The following is a 15,795-nucleotide window of genomic DNA, read 5'->3' on the forward strand; positions in this document are numbered from 1 at the left end:
ATGGTCACAAAAATTTGGTATGTTCCTTTTTTTTAATAGAAAAATATCAAAACTCTGAATGTTTTGACCGGCCATACTCGTGTTCAGTTTATTGTCCAGAAGACGTAATTAAACACAACTCTACAAAGCCTCTCCTCTTTGTAGTAGTTAGATACAACACTGCCCTAACACTGTGCTTTCCTGTGTGAATGCATTATGGGGGGGAGGGAGAGGAAATTGCTTTATGATTCAGTTTCCCTAGCTGTAAAATGGGGAAAATAATACATTACTTAACTATTTTCCAGGGGTGTTGTGATGATTGTTTGTAAAGTGCTTTAAAAAGGCAAAGTGCTTTAAAGATGTATTATATTATGGTTATTAACAGTTCAAAGCATTCACAGGCAGACAAAAAGCTGAAACTTAAGAATGTGCATAAATGTGCAAAACCGTTATTCAAAAATTTAAAATGATTATTGTTCTGCTCTTACAAGCTGCTCTGGATCAGCTTATTTTAATTGGCTAACCCACCAAAAGAGGATAATCTTTACAATATTTAGTACCACAAAAATGCATATTTATTGTCTCTGTATCAGGGAAACATGCATATAAAGTAACTGTTTGGCAAGAGTTACATTTCCAGTTCAACAACTGTTCCAAACTAGGAAAAATTACACTGGCGTGTGAAGGAATGTTAATAAATATCTTGGTCAAATTTTAAAAAGCTACTGAGCCAACATAGTTATTCCTGTGATGTAACAGGAAAGATGACAGTTTTAAAGTACTGTAGGTTTTTTATATAATTCAATGTTTTAATAATGAACAGTCTGGGAAAAACAGAAATGGCCTTTTGTAATTATAAAGCATCTTCCATCTGAAGAGCTCTATATGATTTACAAATAGGAGGACGGTAAATACCACAAGTGTGCGCTTTAGGAAGCTTGGAACATGTACATATAGGAACTTGATGGCTCAAGAGGTTGGTGATTAGGATATTTCCACATGTACGTTGCTGCTTTGAATGCTGGCCATATCAGTGGTTCTCAATATTAGTCAGCATCCAAAGTCTGTTCAGTGGTTCCTGTGAAATTACTTGGTGGTCTCTGTCCAATGCTAAATGGCTATTTAGTCGCCATCGCACATGGCACCAATTCATATCCTTTATTGGCAATTTTGGCAGAGGGGCAAAGGACTGAGGGTCTGATCCAGTGCTTGTTGAAGTCAGTGGAAGGATTCCCACTGGCTTTGGATCAGGACCTAGACGAGACACTAAACTGCTATCTCCCCCTAAGTGGTCCCTTCAGAACAGGGCTAAGCAGAATGGTACGACAATGTGAGGAAGACTTCTAAAGCTTCCATGTGGGAACGATTTGGTGGAGAGAGGCTACCTGAGTTGTCAATCTGGCAAACTTCACCCACAGCAAATTCATTCAGTTTCTTGTAAATATTTTTAAAATGAGTATAATAAAAAACCACACTGCACTCTTATCCTACGAGGAGCAAAAAGTGCTTCACAAACAGGGTTAAAAAAGCCACACAAAACATCTGTGAGGTAAGTAATGGATCTATAGAGATTACTTCATTCACCACTGAAATGCAGCTACTTCTGGAGTGGCAACTAGCAGCTGTTAAACGGTATATGGAACACTACATAACAGTTAGGATGGGTGGCAAAGAAGAATACCACAATCCAACTGAAATTGCAGGAAGGATTACGTAGACACAATGGAATTTGACCAGAGCACCAAGTTTAACATCCCTACTCTGAGGAAAATGCTATGGGGTCTTCACTGATGACATATGGTCAGGACATTAAGTTTTATGTCTCATCCTAAAGTATGTATGAAATGGTTTTGGACTAGAAAACACAGGAACACAATTCTGCTGGCTAAGAGCCCTATTGGCTTTCCTCACTTAGAAAAACTCCCACTGACTTCACTGGGAGTTTTCATGAAGAAACATTGAATATGGTGGGGACTTGATCCAAAGTCCATTGAAATCAATGGGAATCTTTCAATGTCTTCAGTAGCTCTGGATCAGGTTTTTAGGCCCCAATACAGTAAAACACTTAAGCTATATGCTTGTGATTAGGTGTTTTGCTGTACTGGGATGTTGTCACGACCCCTGGGTTGTGAACCCAAGCCTGCAGGATTCATGGGAGCAGCCCCACTCCAACCCTCTACCTGGCAGCCTGCTGACTATGGCTTACCTGGAATCCACAAAGCCCAGTCCCAGTGTGAGGCTCAATCCTGAGGTCCAATTGGCAGAGCTTTGGAGAAGCTGATTGGACCACTGGCCCTACTTAAGCCAGCAGCAGGAATAGGAAGTTGTCTGAACAACTGGGCTCCACTCTGCTTCTTCAGATTGATTTCCTGGCATCCCATCTCAGCTTGAATCCTGGCATCTGACTTGTGATTCCTGATCTCCAGTTTGTCTCCTGCGTCTGACCTGCCGGTATCCTGACCCAGCTTACGCCCAACTCCTGTCTTGTGACTGCGGACTCAGGATCCTAGTTGCCCATAACCTGGCCATGACAGCTTGTTTGGGCCAATAACCCTGCGGGACTCAGTCTGGTGTAAGAAGGATGGAACCACCACTGCCACCAGTATTGGCTCAACCAGACATGATGCAAGCTTCCGTTGTGGAAGCCAACACCTCAAGTACAGTGATTGGGGCCTTCCTCTCCCAAAGGCAGAGACCTGAGCAAATTCTGCACCCTATCAACTACTACTCGAGGAGGCTTACCCTGCTCAGCAAAACTACAAGATCTTGGATGAGGCATTCCTGACAATTGACTGCCTTCAAAGAGTGGTGAAAGTACTTGGAAGGGTCCCATCATGCGGTCAAGTTGATCATAAGAACCTGGAGTAACCAAGTCAAGGCCCTAAACCAACAACTACTCCAGTGGGCCCTATTCTTCTCACTGTTCAACGTTACCATGATCTACCACCCTGGAAATAGTTATGGCAAGGCTGATGCCTTGTCCTGAAGATATGGCTCTGATCCACAAAGGCCAAGTCCAGAATCAGCTCACATTCTCAAGTCCCATAATTTCCTCACTGCCAGGACCTACTCATGCTCATTGCTTTGCCACTGTCTCTGATTCCACCCAAGAAGTTGTACATTGTCAACTGAAAAAAGAAAAGAAGGACTTGTGGCACCTTAGAGACTAACCAATTGGTTAGTCTCTAAGGTGCCACAAGTCCTCCTTTTCTTTTTGCGAATACAGACTAACACGGCTGTTACTCTGAAATTGTCAACTGAGAATCGCACAACACCTGGGAGAGGATCATGTTCATAAGGGACCAGATCTATGTTCCTTCAGGAGTTGGTAAGAGAGGTGATTTTTCAACTATGCCATGACTGCACCCTGGCAGGATACTTAGGGTGAAATAAAACCCAATGATTAATGTCCTATTTATTCTGGTGGCCCTGTACGTGCCCCATGAGAGCTTCCTGCCAGATGTGTTCCTGAATCAAGATCCCTACCAGAAACTCTGCTGTCTCCTCCAACTTCTGTACATCCACATCTGAGCCCTGGGAGGCCATTTCCTTGGACTCTGTGGTAGAACTACCAGTGGTTTCATGATCATCCTGACAGTGGTAGATCGCTTTTCTAAGATGGCTCACTTCATTTCCTGCACGGGTTTACTGTCCATGGGGGAAACCGCCTGGCTCTGGATAAACAACGTAGTCAGTCTTCATGGCCTCCTGGCTCATATCACTTCTGACCAGGGGGTCACAGCTTACTGCTCTGGCATGAGTCTGACATTTATTAGGAGTCTACATCAATGTTCCCTCTAATTTTTCCCATCCATGTGCGGAATGAATTTTGTTATGTGCACCAATATGGAGGTGATGTGTGGAGGACTGTGTGCCTTGTGCTTCCTGCTCCTTCAGCTTGATCTACTGGCATCCTGACCCAGCTTGACTCCTGGCATCTGACTTGTAGTTCCTGATCTCCAGTTTGGCTGCTGCCTCTGACTCTCCAGTATCCTGACCCAGCTAACTCATGACTGCAGACTCTGGTTCCAACTAGTAGGTCTGGGTGGCCATGATAGGCATTAAGGATCAGATTCAAAACCACTGAAGTCAATGCATTTTGGATCAGGCTCTAATATGTACCAGCACAGTGTTTTAGAAGACGTCCACCTGCTCATATGGGTCAGAAAGTCCATTAATCAGTTACTTAATCTTATTTTTTTCTAATAAACTTAAGGAGCCAACAGCATCCTCTGTGTAATTCTGGCTAATAAAAGTGGAGTTACATGAGGGGTTAATCTGGCCCAAAAAGCATATATATCGACATCTTTTTTAAAGGTAAGTATGACATTACATGCCTCTCCCATATCAATTAGACCAGTTTTATTTGCTTTCATAATTATATAGGATATTAGATGTACTGCAGCATGGTCCTGTTTAATAGGTTAGCTTTATGTGTGCACTTCAAGACAGTGAATCAATGCCAGTTACCAATTTGGTGGAAAGGAGTTGGACAAGAGGAGCAGTTATGAAATTATCTAGAAAACATGTACAAGTTAAACCCAATACTGTGGTTCCCTAAGTGACTCTGAACTCTTTAATAATTTATGTATGGAAGAACAGAGGCTTCATTGGTCCTAAAAGCCTGAACATAATATCAGTGTTAAATATAAAGGCAACAAGGTGTCAAAATATGGAAATATGTTAAGTTAAATAATACCATCTGCGATGATCTCACATACTGTAATTTGATTAATGGCCTGAACCTGCACAGGGTCACTTACTCCCATATGGAGTCACACTGAAGTCAATGGAATTCCTTTGTAGGAATGGGACCTAATTTATGTTTTTACAAAAGAATCATAATGGATCCAAAATACAACTTTGCTCATAAGATGCTTTTCAAACTGTTGAATACCAAGTCTAAAGCAGTTCAACATTTTAAAGGAATTGGGCCAGATCCTCAGTTGGTGTAAACTGGAATAGTTCCAATGGCTTCAGTAGGTGGTTCAATCTATAACAATGTTAATATTTAATACAAAATCTCTGTTAGTTCTATTGGTGTACAGTGCCTAGAGTGTTAGGTGCTTCAAAACCTGAATTAAATAGAATAAATCCAATTATATTTCAAAATAACCTGTCGCAGCCTTAATTTGTTTTTTCTTGGATAGCTCAAGGATGACATCAGTTAATTTACCAGGGTCATTATTGTTAAACTGGACCCCCTTTTTTTTCCTTAAACACTGGGCCAGGTCCTCAGCTGATGTAAAGTGGAGTAGCTGCACTCGCTTAAATTTTATTTAATTATTGTATTTATTTCAATTTATGCAGCACTTCTCTAATGCTCTAGGTGTTGTAAGCCAATAGTCAATACAATAATTAACATACTCGGAGACAGAACTACTCAGAGCTTCCGCCAAAAAAAAAAAAAGCCACCAAATAATCAGGACTGATCAATGGCTCCTTTGAACGTTACTCTTTTATTATTCAGTTAATAAAAATGTAACGGGACACTTTCAGCTTTATAAAGTAAAACTGTTTAATTTATTATGGGCTATTTGTTTTATAGGATTTATCATCCATGATTTTTCTAGCATAATCTTTACGTCTACTTACTTATCAATTGGTTTGTTGTATTAGTCCTGATGGGATTTCTGCCCAAATATAACATGGCTTCCAAGCATGACACGTACGGCTGATAGCCGCAGCAGCAGAATGAGCTCACGCTCTTGTGTGTTTCTGTGATCTCAATGGTAGAAAATGATGATGATCAGATGGTAGTTTTCAGAAATCAGAACAAGGCCAAAATTCAGAAGAGATGAGAAATCTGTAGAGAAAATGACAATGAGAATGTTTTTATTAAAAAAATATTTCAAAGGTATTTTCAACGTGTTGCACTGAACAAAGAAAAAGAGACAACTGGATGGTTTGGGAGGCCAATGCTGCAGTATATGGAAATGAGATCGGACAGATTGTGCCAATTAAGGAATGAATTTGGCCTGTGGTTACTAAAGAAGTTAAGAAAACGAATCAATTATGTTTTCTTTTGTTAGAATTAGTTCGCTTGCTATAATAGTTAATAAGCAGCCTTCCTATCATAAGTGCTTCCCAAATATTAAAAATGATCTTAATATTCCACTGAAGCAGCTAAGGGTCATTATCCTCATTTTACAGATGAAGCAACAGAGGCACAGAAAGGTTAAAATCTAAACATTCCAAAATGTCCAGTAACTTTGGGCGTCCTATAAATTCTCAGGACCTGATTTTCAGAGGAGCTGAGTACTCACAAGTTCAACTACAGTCACTGAGAGCTGCAGGTGCTCAATATCTCTGAAAATCAAACTTTCAGTGTAAAGTTGGGCGCCCAAAAAAATCAAAGCACCCAAAATCAATGGACATTTTTGAAAATTTTGGCCATAGTGACTTGCTGTATGTGCATAGAGCAAGTGAGTTACAGAGCTGGGAAATCCAGGAGCCCAGATTTAACCCTCCCCCCCCAGCCAGTAGACAAAACTCCTTTTCTTTTTAAAATATCCCACTCTCCTTTACGCTTCATCAACTTAAAAACTGTTGAAACCCTGACCAGTTCCCGTGGAGAACACACTATACCAAATTTAGTGCTAGCATAATCAGACAAAACTTTAGTCCGGTATGTGATGTCAGCCACAGTCCAAAACTCATAGCCTCAGCACTCCTCCCTCCAATAAACAAGACAGCACAACCTAGGGCACATTCTCTGTTGCTGTAAATTGTTGGTCTAAATCTGTGCCCCATAGGTTGCAATTCCCATAACAGAATTGTAAAACTGAGTTGCATATTTCTGAATCACCACCTTTCCATGTAAATATTGGGAAATATTTTTAAACTCCTCCTTTTAGGGAAAAAGATGCCTAAATGCATTGAGTTTGATCAAAACTCCCATTGCTATAGACAACTAATTCTTCCTCTTCATTCCCTGTACAACAAGTGGGATATATGGAGTGGAGAGATTATGTCAAATGGAGTCAGAGAACCTCAAAATAATACAGGCATGTGTCCTGATACTGTGTTGCTGTGTATATGCTGCAGCTAATATGTCATTGTGTTCCAGCTTTGTAAAATCAAATGTTGCTCTAAATCCATCCCCTAATCTCAACTAACTTGTAGGCACCCTATCTATCAACATTTCTCTTTGGGAAACATGAATTTTCATGCTGAAAATCACTTATGCACCAATACTTGGAAAAGTTTTTTTTAATAATGTAGAATAAATCAGTTCATGCAAATTCAAGGTAAGCACCTAAGGGATACGCAAGACAAAGAGCATCCCAAGCCTCAACAAGCAGCTTACAATTATTTCCAGCAATGCAGCCACACTAATATTTCCAGTTAGTGGAAGAAAAATTCTCTCCCCTTTGCCTCATAGTTTTCACCTTAAGCTTTGCCTATTCAGAGGGCCCAAGCAAATGAGAACAAAGGATGAGAAAACAAGTAGTTTGGGGACGCAGGACTAGGCTAAGTAGTTGCTTACTAACCCAATATTACATTTATTTAGCATAAAACTCGAATCTATACTTCCATCAGTGCATGTGCATATCTCCCATTAGCACAAATAGCATGGCCTCACTTATGCACTTATAGATAATAGCCTTGTATGACAGTAGTTGAAATGAAGCCCATCCTACGCAAACTTCTGCACTTCCGTTGTTTTACCAGGGGCCAAATTATTGCTGTCAAACAACAACGTGGTGCTGGGAGAGAGGTGCCATGGTAATGGGTGTCATATAAAAACAAAAATAGAATGCGACAGAATTCTGCCCGAGAACTTCCATACAGGAAGTATCCATATTCTTCCTGGGCATAGACCACTAGTGTTGCTGCAGTCCAGAAGGAACTCAGAGGAGGTATAACAGAACAGGTCTGGTGACATGGCTCTCGATGTGTTTTGTGCACCAGACGGCAACGGGAGAGCATCACAGATGGGAAAATATGCTGAACTTTTTGTAAGTTGTAGCAAAGGCCTCTACTGAGTACTTCCCCAAGTGCAGCTAGAGGCATTGTCTGATCCTGTCCTCTGAAGGCATTATGCCTCCAGGCACATCTGTTTGCCCAGGGCACCTCTTCCCTCCCTTCCCCCAGATCTGGGTGGTAGTGCCTGTTGCAGCCTTAATTTGACCCTACATGTTTTTCTTGGATAGCTCAAGGATGACATCAGTTAATTTACCAGGAACATTATTGTTAAACTGGACCCCCTTTTCTTCTTTTTAGGTGATTAGTTATTGGTTTTCTTTGGTTATCAGCAGATGACCTACATGTACAGTAACAGCTTTCTAACCACGGTGCTACCTCCGATAACGGCTCAGCTTGGGTTATGATTAAAAAAGATGCTTGTGCTTTGGGCATGATGATTTTTATCCATTGTTTTACATTCAGTGCACTTCAGACTTTGAATACAACAAAGAAAAAGTAACCCGCAGTGCACGACTTGCATATATTCTGTACAACCTGTCGATATAGCCACACCAACAGGCAGTCCAGACCTAGACACCGAAGTTGATAAAGGTTAGGGGACACAACCCAGTAATGTACTGTACAGTATAAGGACCCAACTGTTACCCTCAGTCACCTGTGGTAGTACTTTATTTCCCACACAGTCTCATGAAGCCGAGGAGGCTACTTGTGGCCTATGGGACTATACAATGTGAGCAGAATTGTGTCCTAGATGCAGGAAAGTTTTAAGAATCACTAAAGGATGCAGGCCTAATATCAATGTGGCAGTTCTCACCAGTGGGATGAAGCCAGATGCACCAAAGATGGGCCTTCCTTGACCTCTGGGGGGAAAGGTGTTTACTACATGGGGCTCTCAGAACACTTCTGGATGACCTATCTAGATCATGATACCGGTATTCAGCTCATTTGCACAGTGGGCACTCTTTGTGAACTAGAAGCAAAGTGTTCAGATCCTCAGTCACAAAACTGTGTCTGTTTTCAACTCTCTTTCTGTAACTTTTTGTTTTCTCAGATGACTAGGGCTCTAAATGGACTTATTCAAGTGTAAGTCTTTATACTGAGAATAAAGCTTTTAGTAGTTAAACATTCATTAACAGAGTTAAACCACAGCTTCAGGTGATAGAGAGTAAGCAGATCTTTGCCAGTGTTCAATGGTGTGTTAGATTCTTTGTGTCAATTATTCATGATGCTGTTGCTGAAGGCTCTAATTTTACATAAGTGAAAGTCACAAGGGAACTGTTATGATGCTGAGCCACGAAGAGCACAAAAAAAGAACACTATATCAGTCTGTACTAAAGATGTAGTTAGCTATTATGTTTTGGTATTTTGGAGTTAGTCTTTTAGAGTGGAAATATAAAATCTTTTTCAGAAACAGAGTTTCTCTGAAGAGTGGTAAATGGAAAACTAAAATCTATTTGCTTGTAGAAACATTAAATGGTCTCTCAGACCGGTTTCTTCATGTCTTGTGAGTGTTTCCCTACAAAAAACCCTAAATGTGAAAAATGTTGACTTTCCCAAAATATTTGCCACAACACCCTAACATTGTATAAAGCATAGCTACTCATTTTTATTTCAGTTTAGATAACTTTGCTACCACCCAGTTATATACCCCAAGTTCCCATATCTTTCAAAAAACTAGCCAGTTATCTGGCACTGTGTCAATCTTCATTTGTTCTGCAGTGTATTGTATATATCTACCCTTGCCTTCAGAAGGTAAGAACTTTTGGGTACGAACCCACCAGAAATTTGGTGCAGTTTACCTATTTTATATCATCATGCATGCTTATGGCACTTCACCTACACTAACTGGAGCATCTACAGCAAACAGTGCTCAAAGTTAATTCTAATTCAAGTTATTTCTCCCCAGTCAACATAAAATGAATGATTTAGCCGAATAAAAGTGAAACAGTAAAGTAGTACAGTAATTCTGGCCCATGTACTGGAAGTATTTGGACATATTCCTATAGGAAAAATGATTTTGAAATAAGCTTCAGGCAAAAAAAAAATCCATGATAGATGTAAATTAAAACATACTTCCTCCCATACAATGTGAAATGTTGTTTCTTCTCTATAATATGAAAGTAGGTCATGCTTTGGTAAGGCATTTCCCTACTTTTCCCCCCTTAATGTAAATACATTGAAATACTTTCTAGGAGAATATTTTAATTATTCACCACATTTTAATCTTTAAGAATGATAAATGAACAAATATTCCCCTTCCCCTTAATGACTTTCTAGAACCACAGTTATAAATATCTTTTTCTAAGTACTCAGGTTACAGCCATCTATATTTGTATGGAGAATATGTTAAATTGTTTTGGGCAACTTTTTTTCTTTTTCCATTCCATGCTTAAAGAACTGCATAAAAATGTAGTGTCATAAATAATAAAACTGAAATACATCGTGAATTGCTGAAAAGATTGCCATGCATAGTAATGTAGTTTAGTTGATTTTAAATCACAGGGTATAGCAGAAAGCAAATCTGTAACATAATAGCCATTCAAGATCAATTTCACATCTGTAGAAGACAGTGAATCACACATTGCATAGTTATGGATCTTGACCACATAATAGTGTGCACAATTAAAACACTTAATCCGATAAACTATTCTGGGATTGACTGATTTTTTTTCAAATGTGGAATCAGGCGTTTATTTATCCACATGGTAACTACCATGTACAGTATAGCTGAATATAAGTCAAGATGTACTCAGTGGGCAAAAAAAGATAGACAAGTTTGTATGAACTGAGTTTCCAGAAAAGAACAATTATCAACAGTCTTCAACAACTGAGACAAAGCAGCCAGCACTACTACCAAATTGTCCACTAGGTGTCACAAAATAATCAGACAAGTAGATGAGAAGCAATTATACATAAAATGCATCAGAGTTCTACGTAGATGAAATACTGCTTTGATATGAAATCTGTTTTAAGAGCAGATGTGGCAAAATGTCATGAATCACATGAATATACATTCTGTCAGCAGTATGGGAACCTGTGCCATGACACACGAAAGCTGCTGTTAGCCATACTGTATGCCATGTAGCGGATTCACATGCAAGAATGTAAATGTTCCATCAAATATAGTGTTTCTGAATCAGACATGCAATGTTGGCAACTCTCATGATTTTATTACAAATCTCACAATATATGTTCTTCTTGATGCCCCAGCTCCGGGAGTCATGAGATTAATTTGAATTTCCCTTTCATGTCCCTCCCATCTTCCCAAAAAGCAAGTTTCTAACATTCATGGTTGCAGAGAAAAGCTTGAAGACAAGACCCTAATGGCTCAAAAACCTGAAGCTAATGAAAAGAACCTTTTTTAAAAAAAATCATGTTGAATTTTGAACCCTTGGGATTCACAAATACAAATGTACAAATACGCATGCATCATGCTTGTGTGTGTGTAAAGGCTGAGGGTGGGGGAATTGGCAAAAAATTCTGTAGTAAAGGTAAATGATGCCTGAGTAATGGCCAGATAAGGGACAGGGGCCTAACCCTAAACTCATACTTGTGTAGTCCCACTGAAATCAGGAACCTCGGCCCCAATCCTTCAATCAGATCTCTGCAGGTGAACCCTTACGCCCACACAGAGCACCACTGACTGCATTGAAAGACCAAAGCCTTGTGTTGTAAGAACAGGGACTTTTGTTTCCATGATTTCTTTGGTAAGACTATGGTTTCATAAGAGACACATTAAACTTTAAGGGCCACACTGACTCCTGTGTCAACTGTGTGCACTTATCTGTGCACACAAATAAGCTTGCCCTTTTTTATATTTATAATTATAGGCTAGTACATGCCATATGTTACATTGAGACAGACAGGGCAGATGAAAGGCAGAAAAGCTAAAACTCTCTCCACCCCCAAAATTTCATTGTGATATGAATGTGCAGACAGCATTCCTACCTCTCAAATGAGATTTAAAAAAGTTAACCACAAATAATTTTTAAAAATCCCTCATCACTGAATGAACAAGTGCTTTAACATTATATTCTAACTTTTTAAATGTTTTATTACAATTGGTTGTAAAAATTTGCTACATATCTACTCATACATAATATATTATGTCTACATGTCTATATAATATGTGCATAGGAAATATTAGAACAGTCCAACATTTCTCAAAATTTTGAAATTTTAAAATTGATTTTTTTTCAAAATTTCCTTCCCTTTCTTGATCAGCTCAATTAAATACAAACACCCCTATCCACACACACACACACACACACACGACCAAATAGTGGAAGTATAAATATGATATTTTCCAATATTTTTTTTATCATTAAGATGACTGTGTCTGGATTGTTAAAAACAAGTATGTGGCCTTGCAACACTGCTTCAGAAAACTTAAAAAAGACCAAAACTTTTAAAATGTCAGTGATATTATTTTGGTTTTGAGAACCGTGAAATGGTCTCTCTTTAAACATATAAAATGAAATTCTCCCCTATTGAAGTCAATGGGAGTTTTGCCACTGACTTCAGTGGGGTCACGATTTCACGCAGAGTATATCCACGCAGGTACAATTCACAAGAACGACTTCTGAGGTAAATATTTCCTGTATAAATCCCTGGCTCTTTCGACTGCTAATGGAATGAACATCTACTGTTGTGCAGTATTATTCATTCCAATCTGCTTTTCAGCAGGCTCTCCGCTACTGATCTTCCATTGGCCCATAAAGTCCAAAAATCAGACATGCCCATTTTATTACCAATTATTATGATTGTATTGATGGTTGTGTATTCTATATTTTTTCCAGATTATCAATTAGCCATGAAAGCTATTTATTTATTTTTTACTTTGAAAGCTAGTCCATAGTAAACTTTATTGCCTTTAAGTACTTAAAATAACATAAAAACAGACTTGGGAATGTGAATGCATAGCAAATGTGTTTTGCTTTACCTTAGCCCTTGATGCTATAAGTCTAAAATCCCTAATACTGAAGAAAGGCAGTCATTCAAACCTCATGTCAAGAAAGCCTGAATGTCCATGAGATGAGATTAATTCTAAGCAGCAGTCTACAAGGATCCCAAATTTGTATAGGAAGGGCTTATAAAAGCACAAGAACTAAGGTTTAAATGTCATAACCATCAATATTTCACTTACAATACATAATTTTAAATGGCATTCTGAATAGCCATCAAATATTAGTATCATGCATTCTTGTTTTATCCATCTAGATTAATATTAACATTAATATTAGAAATGGGCGTGAACAAATACACCCAGATCCGAACACTCCAAAACTCTGGGAAGTTTGGATTCAGATCAGAATTTTGTTGCTCAGGCCTATATCTGGTTATTACTAAGTTACACCGACTTTGAATGAGAGGCTAGACTAGGCCTCTATTTATGAATGAGCACTGGGAAGGAATTGGTTAATCATTGTTCGCCATCTGCTTTAGCGAATCAGCACTTTAAAGAACCTCTGCTGCAGCTTGTGTAAAACCACAATGCACAAAGAGCGATAAAGGAAAATCCTGTTTTCAACTACATTTTTCTTCAGCACACACTAGAATGGTAAATATTTTGTGGTTAACCCCCTCTCACAGCACTTTCCTCTGGACAGTGGTCTCTGTGGTGCACACCACATCATTTAACATTCCCAATAAAGGTATTGCAATAGCACCGTTCAGAAGCATTAGTGGTCTGTCTAATAGCAACTTACTCATGCAAAGCCAACCCATCCAACCACAAGGTCACCTTTCACATGGAGCTCAATAATCTGGAGGCCCTATCTAAGCTGCCACCTGTGGCCTTTTCCCTAGTACGCTCAGTCAGAACAGAAAGCCACAGTGAAATCTTAGCACTTTTTGTGCTTTCAGTTTCTATTCCAATATTCCTTTACCTCATGCAAACCAGGGGTCATAAGCTACCAGCCTCAGGTCAAGTAATAACATGGGGTCCCCCTTTGTATGACCTTGTTATTAAAAAAAAGTGACGTACTGGCTTTTTTGGCCAAAAATGGATCTGAACCCAGAGGATTCTTGCATGTTCCCTGGAAAATTATGAGTGTTTCTGAACCTATCCATGTAATTCAATTAGGACCAAATCCTGAATTCCTTATTCAGACAGAATGCACATTGACTTGAATAGGCATACTGCCTGACTAAGGACTTCAGGATTTGGCCCTCTCTCATAGGATATGTGGTAGAGAATCAGCTCATCTGGGTGCTGCATTTCAGCTTGCCTTCCCCTTCTATTACGGAGCGACAGTAGCTACTACATAGTTGAAGTTGCAGCTGAGTTTCCATTATAAAATTCATTTTGGCTCCTCTCTAAAATACACAACAAAAGTTATATTCTCTCTCAAAACTGGTAGTTTATATCTGAGGAAGAGGGGAAAATTTTATGGTAAATTTGAAGTGATTTTTTTTTTACATAGTGCAATCGAAAACAAAACAATGTAAAACTTTAGAGCCTACAAGTCCACTCGGTCTTACTTCTTGTTCAGCCAATTGCTAAGACAAACAAGTTTGTTTACATTTACGGGAGATAATGCTGCCCGCTTCTTATTTACAATGTCACCTCAAAGTGAGAACAGGTATTCAGAATGGCACTTTTGTAGCCGGTGGTACAAGGTATTTATGTGCCAGATATGCTAAACATTCATATGCCCCTTCATGCTTTGACTTGTAGGCACTAAAGTTTTACATTGTTTTGTTTTCGAGTGCAGTTATGTAAAAAAATAAAAATTCAACATTTGTAAGTTGCACTTTCACTGTAAAGAGATTGCACTATAGTACTTGTATGAGGTGAATTGAAAAATACTATTTTTAAAACCTTTTTTACACTGCAAATATTTATAATATAAATGATAATATATAGTGAGCACTGTACACATTGTATTATATTTTGTGATTGAAATCAATATATTTGAAAATGTAGAAAAACATTCAAAAATATTTAAATCGGTATTCTGTTATTGTTTAACAGTGCAATTAAAACTGTGATTAATCTTAAATATTAAAATTATTTTTTTAATCTCGCTATTAATTGCAATTATTTTTTTAATGGTTTGCCAGCCCTAATTTTTTTTTTTACCTCAAAAGTCTCCCAAAGAGATTCCAAGCATGATGGGAAATTTTCTCCCCCCCCCGAGCCATCTGCACTTATATAGTCCCCATAGGAACATAAGAACATACTAGGTCAGACCAAAGGTCCATCTAACCCAGTATCTTGTCTTCCGACAGTGGCCAATGCCAGGTGCCCCAGAGGGAATCAACAGAACAGGTAATCATCAAGTGATCCATTCCCTGTCGCCCATTCCCAACTTCTGGCGAACAGACGCTAGGGACACCATCCCTGCCCATCCTGGCTAATAGCTATTATCCTCCATGAACTTATCTAGTTCTTTTTTTAACCCCATTCTCCAAAGACCTCCTGAGGAATACAGGAAGGGATTCTGACTCCTGCAGACCTTATGAGATCTGCCTGGGGTGTGGGTGTATAGCTTGAGAGAGTGGGTGGCTCATGGCAGAAAGTCAAGAGAGGCATCGACCCCCTTCTTGAGGATCTACTGAGATCAGCAGAAGGGGAGAATCTTTAAAGAGGCTTAGAAGCCTCATCAACCCACCCCAAGCTTTTGGCTTATTGAGCCGCCTTCTCCCCCTCTTTGAGCATTAGGAGGATTACCAAGACCATCCCAGCCCCTCGCAAGCCAAAGTAGGCTTTTTTCATCAGACACAATCCTGCCTGGGTTTTGCCAGAGCTTTGATAAGCATTCCATACCTACGAAGAGAGCTCCAATTTACTACAGATAGTGGCAGGAGAAGGGAGCAACAGGTAGGCAACTGCGAGCTGCCTAAGGCTCATGAAGATGAGAAGTCAAGGTAAGTAAGGAAGAA

At 39.2% G+C, this 15,795-nt stretch overlaps 1 long non-coding RNA gene across 6 annotated transcripts in view; it reads right to left on the reverse strand.

The window, feature by feature from the left end:
- Positions 1-5,426: 5,426 nt before the first annotated feature.
- LOC114019152 overlaps positions 5,427-15,795 on the reverse strand; it is a 353,232-nt gene continuing 342,863 nt past the window's right edge. For all 6 annotated transcript variants that reach the window (XR_006287328.1, XR_006287352.1, XR_006287348.1 and 3 more), the window contains one exon: positions 5,427-5,785. This is a non-coding gene — a long non-coding RNA (uncharacterized LOC114019152). The remainder of the gene's footprint in view (positions 5,786-15,795) is intronic.

The sequence above is a fragment of the Chelonia mydas genome, chromosome 1, assembly GCF_015237465.2.
Source record: "Chelonia mydas isolate rCheMyd1 chromosome 1, rCheMyd1.pri.v2, whole genome shotgun sequence".
Classification (NCBI taxonomy): Eukaryota; Metazoa; Chordata; order Testudines; family Cheloniidae; genus Chelonia; species Chelonia mydas.